At 25.3% G+C, this 20,662-nt stretch overlaps 1 long non-coding RNA gene across 1 annotated transcript; it reads left to right on the plus strand.

Annotated features, from left to right (window-relative positions):
- Positions 1-3,027: 3,027 nt before the first annotated feature.
- On the plus strand, positions 3,028-14,661 carry LOC145839389 (uncharacterized). Its single transcript, XR_014370055.1, has 3 exons — positions 3,028-3,125; positions 7,177-7,255; positions 14,602-14,661. It is a non-coding gene; the product is annotated as an uncharacterized LOC145839389 (long non-coding RNA).
- The last annotated feature ends 6,001 nt before the right edge of the window (positions 14,662-20,662 follow it).

The following is a 20,662-nucleotide window of genomic DNA, read 5'->3' on the forward strand; positions in this document are numbered from 1 at the left end:
CTTTTAATTTGTTGCTACTTATTTACTTCTTCTCCTCTTGGTGTTTTCCGTCTTACTTTATATTGATTTTTATGTACTGTTACTAAAAGTAAAGTTAGTGTTAAGTTTCATTGATAAACTTTGTAGTTTATCATAAACTAAATGAAGTAAATCTTAGGTTAAAACTTTTTTATTCAAGTTAGAAAACTAATTTTGATTGTCAAGTAGTAAAAAAATAAAACTGAATCTTTGAATTCTTAAACTTACTGTACAAAAATCAAAAGTTACAACTAATAAATGTAAATACTTTACATCAGAGTTAAGAAAATTAAAATATATAAGCATGATTTTAAAATAACAATCTTTTGTATCACAACTTAAATTAACTACACAAGAATTTACTATTTTAACTGTATTTTACTATGCAGTAACAAAAGAATTGGTATAATCTATACAAAAAGTTAGATTCACGTCATATAACTGCTATTAGATAAAATTTTAACAAAGTAAATGATGTTTCTTTTTTAGATGAAGTAAAGTTTATTTAGGCTAAAATGATAGTTTACGTCAATGAGGCCATTTAATTAGTTTGTGATCAAATTCTACTTGTACATATCCAAAGTAGAACTTGATAAGTACATATCCAAAGTAGAACTAATCTTTAAAGTAAAAGTTCCGAATATTGTAGACAGCTTTTTTTTCCAAATCTCGAACAGCTTGCTTCGTTTTAATTGTTGTTGTAGTATTTGTTGATTTTGATAGACACAAGTCACCATGTGAGTTTAAATGAAATTATTTTTTTAATTAGTTTGGTATTTTTGCCAGTCACAAAGTTAAGCTGCATAAAATTAAGGTTTTAATATAGCTGAATATTACTTGTTAGCTGACCAAGTTTAGTACATTAATTTTTATGATTAATATCAAACTGGTTTACACCTACATTTTATTTAGGTTAATTTCCTTAACATTTTTAATGAATTTATGATGTCATAATTTAATATACTTACGAATAATCATAAATGGTTACAATAAATAAGATTAGTACATACAATAATCCATTTTGTAGTTAAATCCTTTAGAAAGGAACATATGTTTATAAGGAAATTTTATAAACATTAAAAACTTCTCTTATAAACATATTTTCCTTTACTAAGGGTCTCAGTTTAAATCATCAACTTCAAATGATAATACTATTAATTTATATTTAATAAAGTTTTTCGTTATTATTTATTCATTGCTGCTATGCTAATCAAGACTTAAGTTTTGAAATAACAACTTATACAATCATATCTTTTTTTAAAGCATATCGCAATTTAACAAACATTATAGAAAAAAAAACTAGCATTTAAAAAAGTAAAGACCTATTTTTTCAGTTAAGATTTCTAATAAATAAAACAAACATTAAAAGTAGGTAAGCATAGAAAACAACAAAACACTTATTTTGTCTAGCTAATAATCACAAATGTATAAAACAACCTTTATGTAACTTATAGACGCCATCCTCGCTGATAACGTTTCTTCATCACAGTTTAATGTTTCGTTCGGGAGAAATGTTTCCCCATGTTATGTGGACTTCGTGGAAAATTCCTGAGACATCCTTGTTCTGCGGTTTGCAAAAAACCAGACTTCTGTAAAAACCAAATTGGTGTGAGGTAATGAAGTTTAATAAACAAGTTTACTGATAAAATCTATATGACGTCATGATTAAGATTTTGAATTGCTTAGCCCAATAATTAGTGGTTTATGTTTTTTTATGTCTAGTGTTTGCATTTTACTTTTTTGAACCAATTTTTGATTATAGTATTTATTTTAAAAGGTTTTGTAATATATTTTGTTGACTGCTGATGTGCTAATCAACTATAAATCGCAAAATAGTAATTTTTGTAAGTAAATAATAAAAATGTCTTTTAAACATACCGTAATTTAACGAACATTAAAAGTAACACTAGCATTGAAAATAACAAAAACTTTTAAAAGTTAATATTTGTAAATGTGGCAAACAACCTGTATGTATTTTTAGATGTCATCTTTGATTAAAACGTTTCTCCTTATCATCACAGATACAGTTAAATGTATTTTCCGGGACCGTTGTTCTCAGATCTTCGTGGATCAACCTTGAGCTCAACTTGTTCCTCACTTTGCAAACGATCGGACGGAACTCTGTTGAAATAAATTTGTGGGGTGAGGGAATAAACATAATAATTTTTTTACCAATAAAAAGCTATATGGCGTCATGATTAATATTTTGAGTTGCTTAGCCCAACGATTAGTGGTTTATGCAGTTTTATTTATGTGTAGTATTTGCATTTTACTATTCGAATGTCTATTTCAATTAAGTTTTAGCTATAGTATTTATTATAAAGGTTATTTTTAAATGTTAAAATTACTTTGTATATATCTTTTTTGTTTCAACAAATATTTATTTATTATATTTAATGCATACTTTTTATTTAGATTAGTTTTCTGAAAATTTAATTGAATATATGATGTTATAATGGCATATATTCACATATAATGATAAATACTTACAATAAGTAAGGTTAGTGTATACAATAATGAATTTTGTAGTTAAGTCCTTTAGAAAGGAATCTTATGTTTATAAGGCAGTTTTGTAAACAATAAAAACTGCCTTTATAAACATAAGGTTCCTTTAATAAGGATCTCAATTTAAACAATCAACTTAAAAAGATAAAACTACAATAAATTTATATTTTTGCCAAAAGTTTTGTTTATCATTTTATAGATTGCTGCTGTACTAATCAACCTTTAAATTTTGAAATAATAACTTGTACACACATATCTTTATTTAAACACCTGCAATTTAAGAGAAATTATATAAAAATCCAGAATTTAAAAAAGTAAATACTTAATTTTTCATTTAAGATTTCTAATAAATAAAACAAACATTAAAAGTAGGTAAGCATAGAATATAACAAAATCATGTATTTTAGTTAACATCTTTAAATTTGTAAAACAACCTTGTATGTTAAAAACAGATGCCATCCTCGCGTGAATTTCTCCTTTCACATCAAGTATACAGTTTAACGTCTTGTCCAGGACTGATGTTGTTGTCCGGTTTACATGGAAAATTCTTGAGTCAATCTCAGCAGAGGAACCAGAACTCTGTTTGAATAAAGTAGTGTGAGGTGAGGGAATAAATTTGATACATGATAATATATGATGTCATAGTTAAGGTTTTGAAATGCTAAGCCGGTAAATTAATGGTTTGTGTGATTTTCATTATGTGCAGTATTTGCATTTTACTATCCGCACGTCTTTTCCTACCAAGTTTAAGCTATTTTCCAAACTTAATGGGGCAAAGACACTATATAGTAAAAGTCATATGTAAGCTTAGTTAAGATTAGTACCTAATTAAAACAGGCTGAAAAACTTAGTAAACGTAGATAAATTAGTATAGTAATTTAGTAAGCAAATTATTCAGCAAATAATTATGTTTATTATATATAAAAATATTAAGTTATGCTAAATAAAAAAATCACTCACCTTTTATTGAAGTAAAGTAAGACCTTGTATCAATGGGCAACTAATTTTTTAGATTTAAATTTATCTAGAAAAAAGAAGCAAACCCAGTGACAAAAGGCTTTTTTTTTTGATTAGATATTTTTTAAGAATTTTTTTTTTTACTCATTACAAATTCTAGGTATTTTGTAGCTTGGTACATAGCAAAAACTGCAAATTTTACGCACAGTCTTAAAACCATATGAAAACTATGTACTAAAATTTGCAATTCTTTCACTAAGAATTACGTTGCAATAAGTCTAACAATTTACAATCCATATTTTTACTACTGTTTTGAAGTTCTTCCTTTAATAAACAATAGGATGGTTTATTACCTGAATTATTAAAAATCTAAATTCAAAGTAATAACCCATCCGATCACTTATTAAACATTTTTGTACTTGGCTATTTCCATCATTAAACTTAAGCTTTCGTTTTATTTTTCCTTATTATAATACCAAACATTTTGTAGCTGTATCACATAGCAAAAAACTGCAAATTTTAGTACATTGTTTTAAAGTAATGTAAAAACAATGAGCTAAAATTTGCAATTTTTTAATATAGATTTATTTTATAAATGCTCAAATGTGACTAGTGCTACCACGGTTTATATAGTAAAAAATATTATTCTAGTATTTGTAGTTTTATACGTGTCAAACAAAAATTCCAATGTAATGTCGTTTTGTACATAAAATATAACTAGTCATATCATATATACAAGAAAAAAAGTTAATATATTGAAAGGTAAACGCATACAAAATAGTTTGATTAATTATTACAACTATTATTTTGTCACAATTATTTATGCAAACTTTTAGACTACTTAATTTTAAAATAGACAAATCTTACCTGATTTAAGTCATAAATAAGGTATATTTTCTTTTCTGTTCTTTCTTAAAATTTCAATTTGAGGTTGAAGAGTTCTGTAAAAATAGTTTGATGAAGTATAAGTAAAAAAAACTGATTTAAACTATTAAATGTGAAATTTAACAAAAATTTTCAAGTAAGTTGAGTTGTTTACTTTTTTGTTTGCAAATCTGTGTTTTTAGGATTTTAACTTTTTTAACTTAAAAACATCAGACCTGCAAAAATAAAAGAAAACAAAATTTTAACCAAGTTTGAGTACTTAAAAAAATTTCTTAAAACTAATCGTTAGATCGGTTATGTGACGTAATACTACTTTAGATAGTTAGCCTCATTAATAAAAGTTTTTTAAAAATAGTCTAATTGATTTTCGATGTTCCATGAAACAAAATATAAGTGCCATAATTAATAAATAGAATTTTTTTGCCAAATTTGTTTTGCAATTTTGCCAACTGAGTGACTTTTCTCCCCATGTTTTTACTCAAACTTGATAAGAAAAACCCACTCAATTGGACATGAAACATTTATTCGATGGACAAGGTTCAATAAACTAACAAGAAATAATAATATGCCACCCTAAACAAAAAGCAGTTCATTTTGGTCCTGTATTGTCGTTAAGTGAAACCTAATACCAATGAGCCACCACTTTTTATATATTTAAACTTATATAGAAAAAGTAGTTGACTCATTAGTGTGAGGCAACATTTTTGTTGAAAAACATTTTTGCTCATTGAACCTAGATATAGGTTGTGCAACCGTTTGATAGTGCTATTATGAAAATATTATACTTAATACAAAAAATGGATAGTGAGAATGAGAAAATGCGAAACTTACCAAAGGTTTTCTTGTAGTTTAGTTATTTACTTTTTAGTTGCATTTTGTAGATCTTAAGTATATTGTTAACTTAAAATCTATCGAAATGCAGAAAAAAAGTAAATAATCTTTGATTGTCAAATTTTGTTCAATACTTTGAAACTGAAATCATTTATAAGCCAACTATTCTACATTTAAAAGTGAAAACTTTTGGGATAAAAAACAGCTCTATTTGGTTTATGAAAAAAATCAGAACGGCTATATAATTTTTAAAAATCCTTATAATTAAAGACTATTACTTAAAACTGAACCTTAATTAAAAACAATGAACTGGTCGAACATTTCACTTAAGTTATTTCAAAATACTATTTGTAAATGTTTTTCTGTAAAAATTGTATTTAGAACACCAGTATTATAAATAAAATCCGACATTACGAATTAAAATGTGTTATGCCTTTTTTTTTCTGTTTGTTAGTTACTAAAACAAAGTTTTTTAAACACATAATCTTCAACAGTTTTTTTAGCAAAACTTAAATAAAAAAATCCAGAGTAGTTATTGCCTTTCTACCAACTTAAGCCATTTTCACCTCTAGTTTAGTTTATTTTACTAACATGGAGGTGAAAAGTGCTTAATGTGGTAGAAAAAATGTTTTTCAAAATAAAAACTTAAACAAATCTAGCAGCAATTTCATGAAGTCAAACTAGATATTAAACAACTTACCTGTTTTTGTTGTGAAGTTTTGTAAACTTTATACCAATGAATTGATTCCTAACTGAGATTTAAGTTTTATGCTCAGCAAGGAATTAGTTCATTGACATAAAAAGCTTTTTTGTCAGTTGAACATTGGTATTTTTATAGTAATAAGTATACAGTTTAAATGTTAAGTTATGAAAACTTTGTTACACTTTTCCAAGTAGTTTAGTTTTTTTATTTCAACTCTGTTATTTTCTAAGAGCACTAGAGTTGCAATAATAAAAGAAAATAAGTTTTTGATTTCTTAAAGTTAATTATTCTTAAAATGAACTAAAAGCAAACGTCTACAATTTGATTTATTTTTATTGGAAAAAATTTATAAGATGTAGACCTTTGCCTTTTGTTCATTTTAAGAATTACTGTTTCGAGCACACTAAAGTTTAATTTCAATTCCTACTATACGTTTCTAGTTAGGAATTTATAACATAAAAGTAACAAAAGTTAAAAAAGCACTAAGAAAATTGACAGTGAGTATGTAACAGTTGGGTAAATAATAAAAGGTATTAAATTGATATTTAGCAAACCTTATAAGCAATTTTAATGTGTGGTGAAGTTTCAGTTCCTCCTAATTCACATCACCACTCAATCCTCTTGCTAGTTGGCTCTGTTGTTTTTAATAATTTTTAGGAGTTTGATAACTTTTACTGAAATGTTATACATAAATAACAAACACTTTTTTGAATTTTTTATGATTTATTTTACTGGCTGGTTTAAATTCCTAGATATGGTTAATTTTCTTAACAATAACAATAAGATAGGGATATTTTTACTATTACTTGAGTAATAAATTATCTTTTAACTGTGTAGATGTAGCTATTTTACTAATTGAAGCACTTGTTCCTGGAAGTTTTAGTATTTTTACAAACTTCCAGAAAACATTGCTTCAATTAATTAAACACAATTGTTTACAGTAAAAGGTAATATAAAAAAGTTTAGAAAGTTAGTAAAATATTGATAATATTTTCTATTCTAGGTTTAAAAATGTTAAGAAAAGTATATGAGAGAACTTAGCCGATTGACTTTGGATTTTTATTGATTTTTTAATATTTTTTAAAAGCAGTTGGAATATTTTCTTTTTGTAATTGCAACTGTCGTTCTTGAGTATTTTGATTCATACAACCCAAGAGCGCGCAGTTGCAATTGACAAAAAAATATAAATGGAACTTTTATTTCGTAAAGTACTTTATAAAAGTAAGTTAGTTTTTAAAGTAAAATGAAATTGTTAATAAAGCTAACCTGATAAACAGATGTCCTGACGAACCATTGTTTTTTTCAACTCCTTTCACAAACATCTGCCTTCTCATCGGTCGCACTTCTGTTAGAAAGGTTAGATAAGTTTTAATGGTCTATATTACGTCATAAAATATATTTTCAAGTAGTTTTAGCTTGTTAAATTACAACTAAGATTGTAATCTAAGTTCATTAAATATGTATGCATACACCCTTTTAAAAATTTTAACATTTATATTTTTTTTAAATATGTAAGCTTTTTTTTCACCTAATTCTATATTGAGTTTAAATATATTTTTAAAAACCTAGTACAACAAGATATTTTGGTTTATAAGAAGTATTTGATTTTGAATTAGCCTTATACAGGGTTGCCACTCGGTCAGGAAAAGTCAGGAAATCAGGAAAAGTCAGGAAAAATTAAAAAAAATTACAAAAGTCAGGAATAGTCAGGAAAAATGGGGGGTTTAGAAAAAAAGTCAGGAAAAGTCAGGAAATTTGATGAAATTAAAAAAAAAGTCAGATTTTGTCAGTTAAAATTTACAAAATTCCTTGTTTCACAAAGCCTTCAACTGGTAAGAATTAATTAAAAGTCTATTAAAGTCAGAAAAAAATTCCAAAATTTTCTTAGAAGTTTACAAAAATATTTAATTTTATTTCCAATGCCTTTTTCATCTGGTATAAATTAGTAAAATATCCTTTATAAAACTGCTAAAATTTTCTATCAAAATAATGAACAAGTACCCTTCATAAACTAGCAGATTTTGTAAGCTTTTTAGTATTGATGATCTGTAGCAAGGACACTTCCATAGTGAAACTGTGATACATACACAAAAGTTTATCTAGCATAATTTTAGAATCAAAGTGTCTTTTGTTTAAGTAAATAATTGAGTTCTTTATAATTAAGTGCTTAAGGGCATAGGGGGGGGGGGGGGGGGTAAACACCCTTTTTTAGTTTTTGATCTTATTTTATTTAGTTTTTACTAAGCTACAACATTCTTTTTACAGATTAAAAAAATTCAAAATAATTTTTGAGATATAGCCGGTCAAAGTTGGAGGCAACAAGAGGATCCTTATGGGAGGCGCAAACTAAAACGGCAAATAACTAGAAATCACTAAAAATCTATCTCCTCCTACGTTTTTTGAGATAACTACCTCAAATTTTCAGGAAATGTTCCTTGCAGTATTTAGAAAATTCTGTCGGAAGGAATTTAAAAAAAATTTTAGAATAAAAAAATAAAAAAAAACTGTTTTTTTTTTGTTTATTTTTTATATAATTTTTTTATTTTTATTTTTTTTTTAAATTTCTTCTGACAGAATTTTCTAAATATATCAAGGAACACTTCCTGAAAGTTTGAGGTAGTTATCTCAAAAAACGTAGGAGAAGATAGATTTTTAGTGAAATAGTCTATTTTTGCCGTTTTAGTTTGCACCTCCCATAAGGAACCTATTTTCGGCTCCGACTTTGACCGGCTATATCTCAAAAATTGTTTTGAATTTATTAAATCTGTAAAAAGCATTTTGTAGCTTAGTAAAAACTATATAAAATAAGATCAAAATCCAAAAAAAGGTGTTTACCCCCCCTATGCCCTTTACAAGTTAATGTGTATACTGAAGCGGAATGCAAACCAGATGAAGGAAACTATGTCTTCATTGAATGAAGAGGTTGAAGTGCTAATAAAAAACGGAGAAAATAAATTTTAGTATACATTAAAAAAAAACAGTATTTGATTAAGTTCTTTATTGTTTTAATGTTTTAAATGTAAAAATTCGTTATTGTTTTAAGGTTTGAGTTGTGAAAGTTTCTTATTGATTTAAGGTTTTAATTGTAAAAGTTCCTTATATGTCGTTTTGTCTATTTAGATACATTTATGCTAGGAAATTCTAAAAAATTGTATTCTTCATTGTTTTAAGGTTTCAACTGTAAAAATTTGTTATTGTTTTAAGATTTTAGTTGTAAAAGTAAATTCAAGGTTTTAATTGTAAAAGTTCCTTATATGTAATTTGTTTATCTAGATACATTTATGCTAGGAAATGCTAAAAAATTGTGTCTTTTTTCAGACAAGCTGTGTTTAAAAGGTAATAATACAAGTATTTTGCTGATAGAGCTGTTTATTACAAACATCAATCATACACAGATGGTTTAAGTGATGTACTGGAAGTTTGATGATAGAATTCAACAAAAAACTGTTGTTTTTAAGCTGTATTAAAATTAGATTGAAAGCTTTATATAGTTTTAAGTGTTATATTATGTATTTTAGAAATAAGTTTAATTTAAGAGTTTGAATTAGAAAAGTCAGGAAAATTTTGGTAAAAAGTCAGGAAAAAGTCAGGAAAAGTCAGGAATTTTTTCTCAGCTTGATCAGTGGCAACCATGCTTATATAAATTTTGACTTGATTACGTTAGCTAGACTGAAAAGTAAATGTAAAGCAGTCTCTAGCTTGAGTAAATTTTGAACAAATATTGTTTTTCTCAGACAATCGGTTAATTTTTCATTTATTTTTGATTATTTAAAAACAGTTACAAAATTTGAGAAATAATACCTAAAATAAATACTCACTTACTTATAAAAGTTGTAGTAATGAATAAAACTTTAAAAACATTGTAAGGTTATCTAAAAAAGAATTTAACTTATTGACTTTTGTTTTGTTAATATTTCAATTTAAAGTGTTGTATACTATATGCTCAGATTTTTTTAAACAAACTAAAAGTAAATTATTTAATTGCACTGATATTGGAATTTAAATAAATATAAGAACAATCGAAAAGTATTTTTTGCAGTCAATGTCTTCAGCAGATGGCCGTAAGGCTTGTTGTACGGTTTTAGAAATATCAAAAACAATACAAAAAGCCTTACAGCCATTCACTAAGATATGCTTTAAAAATACTAAATTTTAAATCGCTGTTTTAAATGTAAATATTATAAGGTGCCAATGCTTGCTTAGAATAAAACAATTAAAAAACAAACTCACCACTAAAATCTCCGGGCTTTGTCCTCTTCAGGCTTCGTGTTGCACTTTTGGTCCAAGTTTTGCAGACTTGCAATTTATCTTGAATAGTTTCTGTGTCTCGTATTCTCTACCAAAATAAAAATATTGTTTTTTTGGTTTACTTTAACTTTAGTATTGCATTGTAGTGCATATTCCATGTTTTAAGAATAATTAAGAATAAAGTAAATATTGTACAAGTTTGACTAAACTACTTAAATTATCCTACATTTTATTTAAATTTATTTGTAACTTGGAAGTATGTAAATTTAACCTGAATGTATGATTAGCATATGGACGTTGCTCGTGATCACATTTTCACCTCCAACGGTTTTCAATTGTCTGAAGACCTCTTCCCAATTCTGTTAACAATAATAACTAGGTTAGTATGTCATAATGTGTGACAATACAAATACACATACAGAACATATTTCACCTTTTTACCAGCCAGGCATTTCATTCTTCATGATTCAGTGTATTTCGTAGTGAGTCCACATGCAGAAGGCCACACAACTCACGCCATGGTTTAAAAGTTATCTGATACCACAGTAGTTAGTAGTGCAACCTTCTGGCAAGGAGTATTTTGAAATACATTTTGAAGGTGTGCAAAAGGTGCAAAGAGTCATCTGTTTCAAAACTCTTGTAAGTTTGGATTAGTATCCAAGTTGATGAGGTATTATCTTTTTGTAATTGCAACTGTCATTCTTGGGTGTTTGATTATATGCAGCCCAAGAATCACATTGCTATTCCAAAAAAAAAAGAATCTAAGTTAAAGTTAGAATTATTCTAATATGTTAGCATTTTAACCAACACTAATTCAAAATTCCAGGACTAGAAATCTTTTAGAATATTCAAATAAATGTTTACTAAAAGTTTGTTGTCTGCACTTAAAAGCCGAAAAACATATATTTTAGTTATTTTTTAAATTTCTTGGAAAATATACATGAGATAAAGAAAATTGAGGTCCATGCCTTTGTATTGGAAACCTAGTACCAAAATGATTATATCTCATAAGTTAATTGAAATTTATATATTATTTAACACGAATATATAGTTTATACTTGCAGCTTTCACATATAAGTTAATTTTTGTAAAAAAAAACATTGCTTTCTCTTTTTGCCCTAACTTTATATGAATAAAAATATTAGTAGTAGAAAAAGTACAGCAGTCACATGTTTATGTTTATTACGATACAAATGAAATTTAAATGCCGAATCGTTGCAATAAGCCAGATGTTAGTTGACGCATGATTGCACACGCTCGCTGTTGCTTCTCCACTCGCTTGTTTCTGCACCGTCCGCTTGCTGCTGCGTCATCTGTTGACCTTGAACTTGTTTGACCCGTTGTTTTTTGGCTGTTTTCTGATAAAAGTAAAGTGCTGTTTTAGTTTAAGAAATTTGTTAAGCAAAAAAAAGTTAAAACGTTTGAAATAAACTTAGGATATTGATAGTTTTAGGTAATCAAATTTAGTTTTATATGTATATTTTGTAATTAAGAAATCATTTCAAGTGTTGTTTTTTTTTCATAAAAAACATCAACAAACTCAAGAAACGTGAAAGGTATTTATAGTTTAAAAGAATTAGACAATGATTAATGAATTGTAAGTTATTCAACTGGGGTAGAGTTGGAATTAGTTTTTTTTTTTTAAACTAACTCCCAACTCTAACCATGTTGAAAAAAACTAATATATTTTCATTGTCTAACCTTTAAATGTATTAAACCATTTATCTACCAATACTTCATAAGATATTATTAATTTTGAGTATATACATTTATTTAAATAATTTACTAAAGTATTTAAACAATTAAGACAGGTTTTCGATTGAATAATGAGCTGTGATTTAATTTAATATGGGATAGAAATGTAGCTAGTCTTAGTTTTTGAAAAAATAGTTACATCTCCATTCCTTATTAAAATAACCAAAAAACGTTTGAATTTCTACTTTAAAATTAAATAATAATATTTATATAATTTAGTTTTATTTTTTTGACAAGATCTAAATTCATTTTATAAAGTTAATTTTTTCATTAAATAAATATGAACATATAAGTTTTGTAAAAAAAGGAATTAAAAGCTAAAGTTAGATGTTTTTAGAAACTTGAATAAGTATTCAATGTTCGAAATTGTTTCTATGTATAAGTTTGTTTTTATATTGAATAAAAAAATATAATAAGATTAAAATTTTTATATTTTTTTAGTTTTGTTTCAAGTAACTTAAGTTCTTTTTAACAAGCTTTTTTTTGTACAATTTAGATAAATTTTACATGGGAATCATAGTGAACTGTAAGTTATTTTGTACTGGATAGAAACAGTTTTCAAATATTATAGCTGACTTGTAGAGCTATCCAAAACAAAAAAAAACTAATAAAAGTGATTCAATGTAAAATCTAATATTTTAAAGAATTAGTTTTCTACTAAAAATATTACTAATGTATTTAATAAACAATGAATAAATAATATGCTCTATTTATATTGTAGATTTTCAAAATGTCTTTTTATTTGTTTTTAAATACAAAAATTTTCGTTAAATAATAACAACACACTTTTATTACATGCTTTAACGTTTCTTATTTTGTCCTCATCTTAGTATCTGATATTTGTTCTCGTATTTTTTACATTCTGTCATAATTTTTTTTGTTAATTAGCCTATGTTTATATGTAATACTCATAAGTTTAAATTTAGTCTAATATCTGATAAGTTTCAATTAGTTTAACAGTTTTTTAATAACTATTTTGATTATTATTATTATAATTTATCTAATAAACTAAGCTAAAAAAAGTGAAGTTTTGACATAGTATTTTAATAGACTTAAAAGAAATAATACTTTTAGTGAATTAATTTAAAACTGACTGATTTTATTTAGACATTAAATTATTTTTAAATTACAAAAAATTAGACAATCTCACCTGTTTGATACAAACGAATTTTCAAAGGTACTAGATCATTCATTGTTAATGTTTTCTTCACATTTGCTTGTATAGCTGACTACATTTGCTTGTATAGCTGACTACTTCATATATTCGACTGTTGTTTATCAATACATTTGATTTACTTAAGTGTTAAAATATACTTAAGTACTCAACTTTTTAGTAACATTATACCATTTGTTTTCTGTAAAACTAAATTTGTTTCTTGTAAAAATAGTATATTTAATCTTTTATGTACTCAAACTTGTTTTGTAAAAGTTTAAGAATACTTTAGAAAATAAAATTTACAAATTATTTGTAAATAATTAAATAAACTAAAATTTTTATATTGAATGTAAGTATTTAAGTAAAACCTCACTAAACAATTATCGAAATACATTAAGTAAAATATTTGAAAAGTTATAATAAACAATATATTCTCGTAAAAAATGTTTTTGTAAATTACTTACCTGTTGAAGTTTATGAGATCTAGGACAAGCTCAATTCTGTTTAATAAATTTTTCTGCAAAACACGGCAAAAGTCTGCAGAGCAGAAGCCTGGACTTTCATATAGCATGAGACAAGCTCAACTTTAAAAAAAGGGTTGATCACTTTAATTCAATTATCAGACCACAAGACTGAGACCAGTTTCGGTTGTGACTGACGGACAATTCCTAATAAGGATGGATTCTGTCTCATACTTGTGGTCTGATGATCGTATTGGTGTGATCAACCCTTTTGATAAATATCTCTGTATATTTCATATTAGTTTAGTCCAAAAATCATATCAACTTTAGCAATATTTTCTATATGAATTTCGTTATAGTGTTGACCTCTCAACCAATCAAAACACTTTCGTGCAGTTTCAAAATATTTATAAAAACTGACCAAAAACGCTTTTGTTGGTTAACGGCATTTTTGAACTTTAAAATACACTTTATTTTTTATTTAAAAAACACAGTTGTACAGAATTACAAAACTAATGTTCTTAATGAAATTTGAAATAACTTGATTGCTTTTCAATAAAATATATTTCTTGTACAGTTTTAATTAGTTTTACATTGAAATCACAGTGAGCTGCAATTGTTTCGTTCTGGATAGAACTCAAATCAGTTTTCAATTATTTAAGCTGATTTAAAGTCGTATCCAAAACAATAAAACTCATTAAAGCGTTTCAATGTAGTTGTTAAAAACATATTTTCTAGTACAAATTGTATTCATTATTAAAACAATATCAAATGGAATATTTTTATATAGTTTTAAAAATATGAAACCGAAAACTAGATTTGAGTAATTGGATAAATTTAAAACAATTAATATAGTTACACTCAATATTTAATATTAAAAAATTTATTGCATGCAGTAAAATGGTTTTATGATCTTCTCAAAAGTTTAAAAGAGAAACACAGTATTACACAAGCTTTGCATAATAAGTTACTTGTTGTTCACACAAACTGTTTTCAAAAATAAATTAGCTTAAACGTTGAATATGTTTGCGTTGTAAGAAACATATGTAAATAAGTTGTTCAAACCTCAAAATTTTAAACAGATGGCCAGTTTCCTGCTGAAATTCCATCCCTGACCGTTTGTCTCCAATTTGCAATTCTGTTGATAAAATGTATTAGGTAAGTGTTTAATTAATTTAGCAAGCTAATACATTATTTAACTTACGTCTTTATTTTTAAATAGCTTGGGTTAGTAAGTCGCAATCAGGTTGTTATGTTTTATAAAAATACTTTTATTACCTTTTGCAATTGTTTTCTTTCTATTCAAGTACTTCGTTGCTGAATTCTTTCGAAAATGATGGCATGTTTACCCACTAGTTTTATAAAAACTCAAAAACTAGTCGATAAATCATGCTATCATTTAGTAAGAACTTTAATACTATTTTACTTGGTCCATGAGAAGATAGTTGTCAGAAGCAATTTGTTGTTAGCTATTGTTTTATTTTTGCCACCATAATTAAAACGTTAATTTTTTGTTTAACATTGTTATTATTAACAATTTTCATACTATATACCAAAATTTTGGCTAAATTGGTTCAAAATATTTTTTATTTAAAAAATTAATATTGAAAGCACAATTTAGTTAAATTTTGAACTAACGGATGTTATAGATTTTTAATGTTTTTTTCTAAAAGGTCATTTTTGTTTAAAATAAAAATTCCAACCTTGACAAATCACCAGATGTCCTTTAATGAAGTGTCTCCATTTAACTATATTTGCAACTCAAGTTGGTTCCAATGCTTGCTTGAAATTCTGTAAAACGAAATACGGTAAGAATTACAAATAGCTTTTATTAAGATGAAACGGGGAAACTTGCTTGTTTTTTATTTCAACGTTGTTTTTGCTATTTTGTCACTCAATTGCCTTTTGCTTCAACGTTTTAGAAATATATCGCAAACGTGTGATGCAAAAGGCAAATAAGTAGAAAAATGCTTTTTGAATAAAAAACTAAATAAGTTTAATGTATGATTCAAAAACCACGTAAAGTAATCAAATTATAACCTGTTTTTACGTTGGAGTGAAACTTCATACCGGTGAGTTAATTTCTTTTTAAGATTTTAATTTTTTCTTGAAAAAGAAGTTAGCTCATTGACAGAAAGCTTAAAGTTTTCATTTATATTTTTACTTATCCTAAGATAGATTTTTAAAATCTATAAAGCGGTTATTTATCATTTTTACACTTTTTAATGTTTTATAGAGTAAAGTAGCAGTGTTTTTAGTTAGTTTAATTTAATTAAACTTTAAATAAATAAACCTATAAATTGATTTGTAACAAACCTATGAGCAAAACTTTGTAATGAAGTGTGTTGTATTTTTGTAAAACAGCCTTTTAATTTGAAGTAGACTTATTTACTTTTTTGATGGCAACTCTGTGCTTTTAGGTCATTTTCATTTTTTACCTAAAAAGCGTAGAGCTGCGAACAAAAATAAGTTTTATAGAATAATACTTTAATGTTCACTTCAGTTTACTTCACTTCTATTTTGAGTTTTACATCCAATTTTCCGGTTGTTTTAATTTGAATCAGTTTTGTTCAATTTTTTCCAAGTGGTTTTTTACATTTAACTATACAACTTAGCAAAGTATTAATTATAATTTTTTTTGTCACAAACCTTATATGAAAACTTGGTGTTGAAGTCTGTTGAGTTTCTCCGAAGTAAAGTTTTAAAAGTGGTCAATTATTTTCTTTTTCCATTGCTGATCTATGTTCTAAGTTTTCAATATAACTTAGCAACATAGATAGGCAAAAACAAAAGAAAATAAGTTTCTTTTTTAAATTTTTAATTTATTGCTACTTATTTACTTCTTCTCCTTTTTGTGTTTTCCGTCTTACTTTATATTGATTTTGATGTACTGTTACTAAAAGTAAAGTTAGTGTTAAGTTTCATTGATAAACTTTCTAGTTTATAATAAACTAAATAAAGTAAATCTTAGGTTAAAACTTTTTTATTAAGTTAGTAAACAAATTTTGATTGTCAAGTAGTTTTGTTGCTTCCATTAAAAAATTAATACTGTGATTTTTTGAATTGTTAAAATTTACTGTACAAAAGTCAAAAGTTACAACTAATAAATGTAAATACTTTAAAATCAGAGTTAAGAAAATATATAAGCATTTTTAAAAAATAACAATCTTTTGTATCACATCTTAAATTAAGAACACAAGAATTTACTATTTTAACTGTATTTTACTATGCAATAACAAAAGAAGAATTGGTATAAACTATATAAAAAGTAAGATTCACGTCATATAACTGCAATTAGATAAAATTTTAACAAAGTAAATGATGTTACTTTTTAAATGAAGTAAAGTTTATTTAGGCTAAAAATGATAGTCTATGCCAATGAGGCCATTTAATTAGTTTGTGATCAAATTTTACTTGTAATCATAAGTACATATCCAAAGTAGAACTAATCTTTAAAGTAAAAGTTCCGAATATTGTAGACAGCTTTTTTTTCCAAATCTCGAACAGTTTCCTTCGTTTTAATTGTTGTTGTAGTATTTGTTGATTTTGATAGACACAAGTCACCCTGTGAGTTGAAATGAAATTAGTTTTTTAATTCGTTTGGTATTTTTGCCAGTCACAAAGTTAAGCTGCATAAAATTAAGGTTTTAATATAGCTGAATATTATTTGTTAGATGACCAAGTTTAGTACATTAATTTCTATGATTAATATCAAACTGGTTTACACCTACATTTTATTTAGGTTAATTTCCTTAACATTTTTAATGAATTTATGATGTCATAATTTCATATATTTACGAATAATCATAAATGGTTACAATATAAGATTAGTACATACAATAATCCATTTTGTAGTTAAGTCCTTTAGAAAGGAACATATGTTTATAAGGAAATTTTATAAACATTAAAAACTTCTCTTATAAACATATTTTCCTTTACTAAGGGTCTAAGTTTAAATCATCAACTTCAAATGATAATACTATTAATTTATATTTTATAAAGCTTTTCGTTATTATTTATTCATTGCTGCTATGCTAATCAAGACTTAATTTTTGAAATAACAACTTATACAATCATATCTTTATAAAAGCATATCGCAATTTACCAAAAATTATAGAAAAAATAGCATTTAAAAAAGTAAAGACTTATTTTTCAGTTAAGATTTCTAATAAATAAAACAAACATTAAAAGTAGGTAAGCATAGAAAATAACAAAAAACTTGTTTTGTCTCGCTAATAATCACAAATGTATAAAACAACCTGTATGTAACATATAGACGCCATCCTCGCTGATAACGTTTCTTCATCACAGTTTAATGTTTCGTTCGGGAGAAATGTTTCCCCATGTTATGTGGACTTCGTGGAAAATTCCTGAGACATCCTTGTTCTACGGTTTGCAAACAACCAGACTTCTGTAAAAACAAATTGGTGTGAGGTAATGAAGTTTAATAAACAAGTTTCGGTAGGACTTTTTATGTGTACTATTTTATGGGCACTATTTTATGTGTAGAATTGCTGCAATCAATTCTGCCTATAATTTGATGTGATGTCATTAACATTATGTGTAGTATTTACATGTTGCTGCAATTAAGTTGCTGCAACTAAATGAAAAATAAAACGCTGTCCAGGCCTTATGTAAATATTATGGATAGTTTTTGTAGTTTTAAATTTATAAACAAACAAATAAAAAAAAACTTGAATACACATAAACCAATAGTTTGATTTATTTGTACATTTATTTAAGATATATTTTGTAAACTAACAGAAGTATAGGCTAGACTTATTAAAAGATTATGGATATTTTATTCCTTTAAGATTTAATAAAGAAAAAAAAACTTGAATACACTTGAACCAATTGTTTGATTTAAAAATATATTTATGTAATTTATATTTTTTATATTAACAGAAGTAATGGCTTGGCATATTATAAATATTTTGAAAATTAATTTTATTTAACATTTTATAAACAAAAAAAAATTGAACACACATAAACCAATTGTTTGATTTGTAGTTGTATATATGTAATTTATATTTAGTAAATTCATAAAAGTAGTGGTTTTCTCTTATGTGTACTATTTTATGGGCACTATTTTATGTGTAGAATTGCTTCAATCAATTATGCCCATAGCTTTATATGACTTTATTTAAATTATGGGTAGTATTTAGATGTTGCTGTAATTAAATAAAAATAAAATACTTTCTAAGCCTTATATAAATATTATGGATAGTTTTTGTCGTTTTAAATTTATAAACAAACAAATAAAAAAAAAACTTGAATACATATAAACCAATAGTTTGATTTATTTGTACATTTGTTTAAATTATATTTTGTAAACTAAAAAAAGTAGTGGCTAGACTTATCAAAAGATTATGGATAATTTTTCTATTTAAGATTTAATAAAGAAAAAAAACTTGATTACACTTAAACCAATTATTTGATATAAAATTATATTTATGTAATTTATATTTTTTATATTAACAGAAGCAATGGCTTGTCATATTATAAATATTTTGAAATTTTTATTTATTTAAGATTTTATAAACAAAATAAAAGAATTAAAATTGAACACACATAAACCAATTGTTTGATTTATAGTTGTGTATATGTAATTTATGTTTAGTAAACTTATAAAAGTAGTGGTTTGCTCTTATGTGTACTATTTTATGGGCACTATTTTATGTGTAGAATTGCTTCAATCAATTATATTCAATGGGTAGTATTTAGATGTTGCTGCAACTAAATGAAAAATAAAATACTTTCTAAGCCTTATATAAATATTATGGATAGTTTTTGTAGTTTTAAATTTATAAACAAATAAATAAAAATAACTTGAATACACATAAACCAATAGTTTGATTTATTTGTACATTTATTTGAATTATATTTTGTAAACTAACAGAAGTAGTGGATAGACTTATTAAAAGATTATGGATAGTTTTTTATGTAGTATTTAATAAAAAAAAAGCTTGAATACACTTAAACCAATTGTTTGATTTAAAAGTAGACAGTATCTTATTTTTACTTAATTGCAGCAACATCTAAATACTACCCATAATTTAAATGAAATCACATAAGTTAATTGAAGCAATTCTACACATAAAAGAGTGCCCATAAAATAGTACACATTAGGCCAAACCACTACTTCTATAAGTTTACTAAATGTAGATTACATATATACAACTATAAATCAAACAATTGGTTTATGTGTGTTAAATTTTAATTTTGTTTATAAAATCTTATATAAAGAAATATCCAAAATATTTATAATATGCCAAGCCATTACCTCTGGTAGTATAAAAAATATAAATTACATAAATATACTTTCAAATCAAACAATTGGTTTAAGTGTAATCAAGCTTTTTTTTTTCTTTTTTAAATCTTAAATAGAAAAATTATCTATAATCTTTTAATAAGTCTAGCCACTACTTCTGTTAGTTTACAAAATACAATTTAAATAAATGTACAAATAAATCAAACTATTGGTTTATGTGTATTCAAGTTTTTTTTTATTTGTTTGTTTATAAATTTAAAACTACAAAAACTATCCATAATATTTACATAAGGCCTGGACAGTGTTTTGTTTTTCATTTAATTGCAGCAACTTAATTGCAGCAACATGTAAATACTACACATAATGTTAATGACATCACATCAAATTATAGGCAGAATTGATTGCAGCAATTCTACACATAAAATAGTGCCCATAAAATAGTACCCATAAAAAGACCTACCCAACAAGTTTACTGATAAAAACTATATGACGTCATGATTAGGATTTTGAATTGCTTAGCCCAATAATTTTTGGTTTATATATTTTCTTTTGTCTAGTGTTTGCATTTTACTTTTTTCAACCAATTTTTGATTATAATATTCATTATAAAAGGTTTTGTAAATATATTTTGTTGATTGCTGCTGTGCTAATAAACTATAAATCGCAAAATAATAATTTTGTAACTAAATATAAATAGATGATGATAAGAATAAACGTCTTTTAAATATACCGTAATTCAACAAACATTAAAAGTAATACTAGCATTGAAAATAACAAAAACTTTTAAAAGTTAATACTTGTAAATGTGGCAAACAACCTGTGTGTATTTTCTGATGTCATCTTTGATTAAAACGTTTCTCCTTATCATCACA

Source organism: Thalia democratica, chromosome 6, assembly GCF_965202585.1.
Source record: "Thalia democratica chromosome 6, ktThaDemo2.hap1.1, whole genome shotgun sequence".
NCBI lineage: Eukaryota > Metazoa > Chordata > Thaliacea > Salpida > Salpidae > Thalia > Thalia democratica.